The sequence below is a fragment of the Scylla paramamosain genome, chromosome 39 (genome assembly GCF_035594125.1).
Source record: "Scylla paramamosain isolate STU-SP2022 chromosome 39, ASM3559412v1, whole genome shotgun sequence".
Classification (NCBI taxonomy): Eukaryota; Metazoa; Arthropoda; class Malacostraca; order Decapoda; family Portunidae; genus Scylla; species Scylla paramamosain.
Genome location: NC_087189.1, coordinates 9676324 through 9685706, shown reverse-complemented (window position 1 = coordinate 9685706; position 9383 = coordinate 9676324).

Genomic DNA, 9383 nt, shown 5'->3' with positions numbered 1-9383 from the left:
GTATTCCTCCTCCTCCTCCTCCTCCTCCTCCTCCTCCTTCTCCTCCTCCTCATCATCCTCCTCCTGCCTGCTGCTGGATGTGATGGCTCATGAATAACATGTGAATATGTTCTTAAACCACTCAGTGAAATCATAATTCGAGCTGAGAGAGAGAGAGAGAGAGAGAGAGAGAGAGAGAGAGAGAGAGAGAGAGAGAGAGAGAGAGAGAGAGAGAGAGAGAGAGAGAGAGAGAGAGAGAGAGAGAGAGAGAGAGAGAGAGAGAGAGAGAGAGATATTCATGGCAAAAAGTAAATCCTTTCATACAAATGCACCACATTAAGCGCCTCCAGCGTAAGACTGTATAATTATCAGGCAGGAAGCGCGGCAGTAAACACGTCAAGTCTATGGAGAAGGCAGGGCGTGTTTCACTTGCTGGTCTTGCCTCTCACTTTTTTAATATACGTTTTCTTTTTTTTGCTTTTCTTTTTTTTTCCTTGCATGGATTGACAAGGTGTGGAATAATAGTAAGAAAATACAAATTATACAAAAACTGAATTGGTGTCACTCCAGATAATAATCCTGCTCTTTACTACAACAACAACGACAACAAAAACAACAACAACAACAACAACAATTACTACTACTACTACTACTACTACTACTACTACTACTAGTAGTAGTAGTAGTAGTAGTAGTAGTAGTAGTAGTAGTAGTAGTAGTAGTAGTAGTAGTAGTAGTAGTAGTACTACTACTACTACTACTACTACTACTACTACTACTACTACTACTATTGCTACTACTACTGTTATTAACATTCACCTATTAAGACTCAGGAAAGATTTGTCTTTCTCCAACCCTCTGTGCTTCTTAAAAACATGGAGCTGCATTTGGAAATAAAAATTCAAATAGCTGAACACAAAAATCATTTAGATGCAAAAGATATCGGACGGTTCAACTTGAGTAAACTGGAGTAAACAATGCAATACATGTTTAATTTAGAGTCAGTATAAAATAGTATTCTTACATTTCCATATAGCCATTATTTATACTCACGCTCTCATTTCTTGGCGAATGGCAAACAGAGGAAGAAAAAAAAATCTTTTCAGTTGCCGCTTCCATACATATAGACAAAAAAAAAAAAAAAAAAAAAAAAAAAAAAAAATTAAAAGTCAATAAAAAAACTAAATATGTTTCCGGAAGTGCCTCAATACTCTTAAAACAACTTGTCACAGGAAGGGGAAAAAACAGAAACAGGCAGAGAATTCCAGAGTTTACCAATGAAAGGGATGAAAGAATGAAAATATTGCTTGACTCCTGGACTATTGAAAGGGAACTTAAAGACTTCTATCACGTCCCCTCTTAACCTACGTCTCTCTAAAGAATGTAGATTTAATGACTTCAATCTCGCCTCGTAAGGAATACTCCTCATCCCCTGTATCCTTTCTGTCATTCTCCTCTGTACTGATTCTAATACATCTATATCTTTCCTGTAATGTGGAGACCAGAATTGCACAACGTAGTCTAGATGAGGTCTGACCAGCGCCAAGAATATCATTAATATTACTTCCGGCCTTCTACTTTTAACACTCCTAAAAATTAATCCTAGTACCCTATTTACCCTGTTTCTAGCCTCTATGCATTGTTTTCCTAGACGGAGTTCACAGCTAACTATAACTCCTAAATCTTTCTCGTACCCTGTAACTACCAGAGATTGTTCGTTTAATGTGTACCTACTGTGTGGGTTTCCTCTACCTACGCTAAGTACTTTACATTTATTGATATTAAATTGCATTTGCCATATGTCCGTCCATTCATTCATCCTAAATCTGCCTGCAAGGCGAAGGCACCCGTTTCTGATCTAATTAATCTATCTTTGTGTCATCCGCAAATTTACTAACATCACTACTAATTCCACTAACCAAGGCATTGATATATATTAGAAATAACAATGTCCCTAATACTGATCCCTGTGGCACCCCACTGATTACATGACCTCACTCGGATTTCGAGCCGTTTATTACAATTCTTTCTCGCCTGTCGCTAAGCCATGACCCTATCCAGCCAAACACCTTCCCATCTATCCCGTGTGCCCTAACCTTTTCTCAGGAGCCTTTCATGGGGTACCTTGTCAAATGCTTTACTAAAGTCCAGATACAAGATATCATAACTATCACCATTATCTACTGCCTCGTACACTTTACTGTAAAAACTTAACAAGTTTGTCATGCAAGACTTCCCCTTCGTGAAGCCATGCTGTGATTAATTTATCAAGTTATGTTTGTCTAAATGTTCCCTAATGTTCCTCGCTCTTATTAACTCTAATATTTTACCTATAACTGAATTTAAGCTGACAGATCTATAGTTAGACGCTAAAGTTTTATCTCCTTTCTTAAAGATGGGTACTACATTACCCTGCTTCCACATTACTGGTACCTCACCTGACTCAAGTGATTTCCGAAAGACAGAGACTAACAGCTCACTAATAACCTCTTTGCATTCCTTAAGTACTCTGAGATATATTTCATCTGGTCCTGGTGTCTTGAACTTTTTTTAGCCTGTCTATCTCCTGTTCCACTAACTCTCTACTTATGGAAATATCTGTCAGCTTCTCATTCTCATCTGCTCTAAACATCTGTTCACTATCTGGCATATCCTGCATGTTTTCCTGGGTGAAGACAGATGAAAAATACTCATTCAGAATTTTACTAATCTCCTCCCCAGAACTAACCAGTTCCCCATCAGCTGCCTTTAATGGACCTATAGTATCCTTATTCTTCGTCCTCTATTCCTGATAAAATTCCTTGGGGTCCGTCTTCACATGGCTGGCTACACTTAATTCATAATTGCCCTTAGCTTTCCTCGTTAACTTCATGACTGTTCTAACTAATTCATTATATTGTGACCTTAAAACTTCTTCACCTGCCCTAAATCTCTTATATATACTTCTCTTCCACCCTATATAATGTTTTAATCTAGCAGTCATCCATTTAGGATAATTTTTCTGTGATCTTATTGCCCTATACGGGATATATGCTAACTGACCTGTATGAACTTTATCTACGAAATATTTATACAATTCATCTACATTTACTTCACCTAATTCCCTCATCTCGGCCCCTACCATCCTCTCTACTCGCTCATCTACTCGCCTCGACCTCACCTCTCTCATTTCAGCATGAACTGACATTCCACCATACTCACACCCATATACCCCTCCCTCTCTCCTCCGCCCCTTCGGAACACATCTTACCTCCTCTTGTCCTACACCCTCACACCTCACCTCGCCTCTCACATCTTGCCTTATCTCTCTCAACTCCGTCCCGGACCTGACCTCACCCTGCATCCGTTGCCAGTCAACTCCTTGGAGGTACCTTTTTAATTCCTCAAATTCTGCTCTCCTAAAGTCAAGTATTTTACTAGTGTTTTTGCTTCTAAAAGTTTCTTCCTATTTTAAATTGTACCTAATTTCCCTATGGTCAATGTTACCTAGCTGTCCTTCAACCTCTACCTGCGTGACTGCTTCCTCCCTGTTAGTAAGAATTAAATCTAGAATATTATTCCCCCTTGTGGGTTCTACGACTACCTGTTTTAAAAAATTATCCTGAATTACCTTAAAAAATTTTGCTTCCTTCTTACCCACCATCAGACTCCAGTCGATATTCCTAAAATTAAAATCTCCTACCACACATACCTGACTGTACCTGCCTGCTCTATTTATTTCCTGCCACAGTGAGGTGTTAATTTCCTTTGTACTGGTCGGTGATCTGTACACTACTCCCACTACTGTACATTGCTGTACTACTACTGCTTTCCTATCTGTTTTAAATCTACTCTTAATACAACACTGTAATGTGTCCCTAACGTATAACGCGACGCCTCCTCCTCTCCTGTTTTCCCTATCTTTATAGAACAATGTATAACCATCTATCTTGACCTCTGGATTAAATACTTTTCCTCACATATCTAACCAAGTTTCAGTTAAAGCAATGATATCAAATTTCTCTACACACACTATTCTTCTAAGCAAGTCTATTTTATTCAAAATACTGCTACATTTTGTGTGGTAAATACTTAAGCTATTTCTCACCTTCCCTGAGCTAGCTACCTTTCTAGATTTAACTAATTTCTCCTATGTTTACTCCTCACAACACCTTCTTCACACAACCCTTTCCCGTATATGAAGTGAGTTATGGCAAATACTCGTAATTGGCACATTTTGTGCGCTCGAGCTCGATCTGTAGTAATGAGGCGATAGTTGTGCGAGTTGCGAGGCAGAAACCTTCGCCCACATGCCGATAAATCGAAATATGCAAAATACAGCAAAAAAAAGGTGAGTCTGACGAAGAAATTAAATAAAATAACAAAGATACGCCTTCAAAAGTTACCAAGAAGTGTTTCCGAAAATGAAATCAAAACTTTTATATACGATGGACATCAAAAGGTGCTCCTGGCCAAATCATCGTTGTGCCCTCCAGGGCCAGGCGGGAGCGGTGGGGTGTACAGATGTGCGGTAACAAAAATAGAGCCCCCTCGCTCCGCTACGGGAATGATCCCTCCAAAGATATTAAATACGTTACTAAATGATTAAGAAAATCATAAATTATCTTTCATTCGCTGACAAGGAAAATAAAAACGTGAGGAAAACTAATATTTTCAGAAATCTACAACGACGAGCCTCTAAAAAAAGGGAGACAAATAGTGTGGGCCGGCTCTAGTCATCAAGGCCCACGTCACCTTGACTTTTCAAGGCGACAATCAACACACACAGAGACAAATAAGAACACTTCACAGAACTATACAAGCTTTCCTCTCTTTGATTTTACTTGAATAAAGCTGCAACAAAGGTTATGACGCTAAAAAGTTACCTTAGGTTAGGTCACAAATATCATGGTGGTAACGCTTCCCGGGAAATCAGAGTTAAAAATAATATCAACACCAATTGAACAAAGAAAATATAAATATCTTTTCTCCATAGAAGGAGAGTTTTTTTTTTTTTTTTTTTTTTACGTGGAAACCAAATTCACACTAAATGAAATGTGTTACAGTAATAGTTTCCAAGGACACTTTATCATAACGTGCAAAATAGTATTAATCTACATAACAGTAAAACACACAAAGGATAAATAGACATATAAACTAGAAGATCTGATATTTGTTACCTAAAAAAGACCTTAAGTGAATATTCCCATTATTGTGGAATGTTTTTTGTAATTGCATCTTTCCTTTCATCACTCATATATACGTACATACAAAAAAAAAAATATATATATATATATATATATATATATATATATATATATATATATATATATATATATATATATATATATATATATATATATATATATATATACTCGTATATATATATACATATAAAACGAACGCAAAAATGACAGCTAATTGTTAGGTTTCAATTGAATCTCTAAGTAAATATTTATACCAAAAAGATGACACCATTATAGAAAACAAATGATTTCGTATCCTTCTTTTCTCTATGCATACATTAAAATAAGCACACGAAGACTGGAATACAAAAATTATAGTTTTGAAAAAGATTCGGTTAATCCTCAAAGGACTTTTTTCCCTGTAAGATGTTGCAATGAACATTATAGACTAAATTTACATTCTGTCTTCTTTCACATATATACCCTAGGAAGGCAGAAACATGGGAGACAAAAACAACGCATTGGAAAAAGGTTTAAACTAATCCTTCAATGGATAACACTACTGACACGATACCATGGAAGCACATCCTTTCTTTCCTTCACAGATTCGTGGGAAGCTGACAGGAGAAAGGCAGGCAACAGTGACAGGTTTCCGTTGACATCAAAAAAAAAAAAAAAAAGTTTAACAGCGAGATCAAAATAGAGGGCACATGATGTAATGAAACAGGTACTCACTTTCCTCCTGCATGTGTTGGGAGTGTTCACCGCGGCACCACCTGCCATCCTTTCCTGAAAATATCAAAACATCCACATAAAAAAGTGATGCAGCTTCACTATTCTAAAAAGAGCTAAAAATGAAGCATCATAAACAGAACCACCAGAAATCATTTACTGCATGAGTTAACAACATACACATGAACAAAAGAGGAAAGAATAAATACTGAACAAAAACACGAAATGTCATAAATAAAACGTGTCAAATTCCTCCAAGCAAGAACACATGGATACATGGAAAACAACACTGAAAACAGAACACACTTCAAACGCTGAGAATGTTAAATATGCACAACAGCTGCAACAAAATAAAACGAACAAACACCATTACATATATAACAAGATCAAATAAGAAAATAAAAAGAAGCAAAAATAATAAATGTAAAGCTTGCCAACATTCAGCGGTGTCTAGAATATGAAGGTGGTAGTTAAGTGAGACTGAAGAGGAGGAGCACAAGTCATGCTGCGATTGATGCATGAAGGCAATCAAGAGAGAGGGTCGCACAGAGGAGGCGGGACGCAAGGCGCCTTCAGGCCAGTCACTGCTGGTGTCCCTCGCCTCCCCTTCCTGCCTCGCTGCGAGGTGAAGGGGCCACTACCACCGCTGCCTCAACACTTACACTACCTTTGCGTCTCAACACTGAAATCGTTCAATGAATGGGAATGAACGGGAAAGTAATGGTCACTTAGAATTGCTTATAACAAGTACATGTTACTAAGTGTTTTAAATCAATCTGTCTGTCTGCGTCTGTCTGTTTATCTCTGCCTCACATGTTCACTATAATGCTCTGTAAGAATGAGCATCCCAATCTCTGTTGCTTTGTTGCAGCGCATCTATTTGTATTAATGTTGTGTGTGTGTGTGTGTGTGTGTGTGTGTGTGTGTGTGTGTGTGTGTGTGTGTGTGTGTGTGGTGTAACATTACGAGTGGAACAATATTTACGAGTATGGGTCAGTAGGTCTGTCTTCTGGTATATTTAGTAGTTTTAGGAAATCAATGACAACTACGTATTGTGCACGAAAAATGGCATACCGTAAATACGAGGCCATGAGAGAAAAATATAGTTAGGTCACTATGTTTGCATTTTCTTCGCTTACAGTAATTGTTATCACGAAAGAATATACGAGTAACGGAAGAGGCATACTCGTACGTTTATATTGTGCAAACATTATGCTGTATTAATATCCCACTGACTAATTCAGTTAGACTTTTGGTTAAGTACTCACTGCAGGGCACGATAAACTATTTATTTAAGTGCTTTACAAAAAAATTGTGAAAATATATTCATTGGAATGAAATATTCCAGTTTCTGCCGCTATTTAAAACTACTTTGTCCATGTCTGTGCCTGCCCGCACATCCATCTGTCCCTCTGTCTATTTGTCTGTCTGTCTGTCTGCTTCCTTGCCTTCTATTTTTGCCTGCCTGCCTGTCTGCCTGCTTCTTTGCCTGCCTATCCTCTTCAAGTTAGCCTGACTATTTCCCTGTCACCCTGTCTGTCTGCCTGCTTTCTTTCTTTCTTTTTTGTATGTCCATCCACCTCTTTCCCCGCCCGTTAGTCTGTCTGCCTCCTTGCTTGCTTGCTTGCTTGCTTGCTTGCTTGCTTGCTTGCTTGCTTGCTTGCTTGCTTGCTTGCTTGCCTCCCTGCCTGTCTGTTTCACCGTCTGCCTTCCTGCCTACCTGCCCCCCCCTCTCTCTCTCTCTCTCTCTCTCTCTCTCTCTCTCTCTCTCTCTCTCTCTCTCTCTCTCTCTCTCTCTCTCCCTCTCTCTCTCCCCTCTCTCTCTCTCTCTCTCTCTCTGATGATTATCTAAACAAGTCAAAACATTATTTAAACCACTACTACGAAATACCAAGGTACTTGAAGGCTTGTCTGTAAGTGGTATCAGTGTGAACAGGTTACATCACGCTCCTATACAATCATGATTTACGCAGCACACCCTCCATAGTAGGTTGGCAGGCACTTCCCACACGTTAAGGAGTCCTTCTTCATTTCGCTCTCTAATTTAAACTTCTTTATACAAATGAAATTAAACTTCGGGATTTAAATGGTCACTTTCTTTCTTATCACATAAACAAAAATGTGCTGGACAAATATAACGAAAATATTTATATTAAAAAAAAAAACAATAATAATATTCGAGCCACACTCCACAGTAACGAAAGCTTTCATAGATATAGGAACACACTGCAAAGCTCGCACTGAAATATTATTTATCACCGTACAACTACCATTCCTAATTCCCGGGAGCAGACTCATGCAGGATAGAAAAAGATGAAACACCAATAAATACTGGTAGAGAGTCATGAGAACATGCCAATTCATCAACAAACTCCCGAGAGAGAGAGAGAGAGAGAGAATATATATATATATATATATATATATATATATATATATATATATATATATATATATATATATATATATATATATATATATATATATATATATAATTAAAAACAGGAATATAAGGGTGAGGCAGGCAGGCACTCAGGGAGGCAGGAAGGAAGGAAGGAAGGAAGGAAGGAAGGAAGGAAGGAAGGAAGGAAGGAAGGAAGGAAGGAAGGAAGGAAGGAAAAAGACAAAAACAAGTATCAATATAATAAACATAATAAATAATAATAAATAATAAACAAAAATAATGACAGGGAGATACATTACATTGCACGTGTATCTAAGAGTGAACATTACTCACGGCTCACCAGCACTCCCCGGCACACAGCTAATCCTGGCGCTAGTGAGGGTCTGAGGAGGAAAGACGCTTACTTTCCCTTGGCTTACAAACGAAAGCGTGCTCTACCGTACCTCCCATCAGGAAGCCACGCTAATTGGGTATTAAAAGATGGAGTGTGCTTTTCAGTATTTCTATTTCAGGAACACCGCCACTAGAACAACTAATTGCTTACTGTCCAAGGCAGGTACAGAGAGAGAGAGAGAGAGAGAGAGAGAGAGAGAGAGAGAGAGAGAGAGAGAGAGAGAGAGAGAGAGAGAGAGAGAGAGAGAGAGAGAGAGAGAGAGAGAGAGAGATTTCCACGGCAAAGTAGAGATAACGAGGAGATAACGACTGCACTTTCTATAAATACCTAAACCTGCAATTCATTACGTGTATCAGAATGTCTTCTTGCAAAGGAAACTACTCCCAGCCTCCCACTCTCTCCTGTTCTGGCACCTAATCCCCGCTGACGCCAGGCATGTTGTGCGTTACCCAACTAATTATTAGCAGTGCTCTCTCTCTCTCTCTCTCTCTCTCTCTCTCTCTCTCTCTCTCTCTCTCTCTCTCTCTCTCTCTCTCTCTCTCTCTCTCTCTTATATATGATCTCCCATGAAGGCACTGAAAGCTCACACACTGCCCAAGTATCCATATCCACGTGTGATCGTGACATGTCAGTACTCGAGGTATTCACTAAATCTTGGGGAGTCTGAAAGTAGATGACACTGGAGCTCTGACCAGGAATCTTGGATATCGTC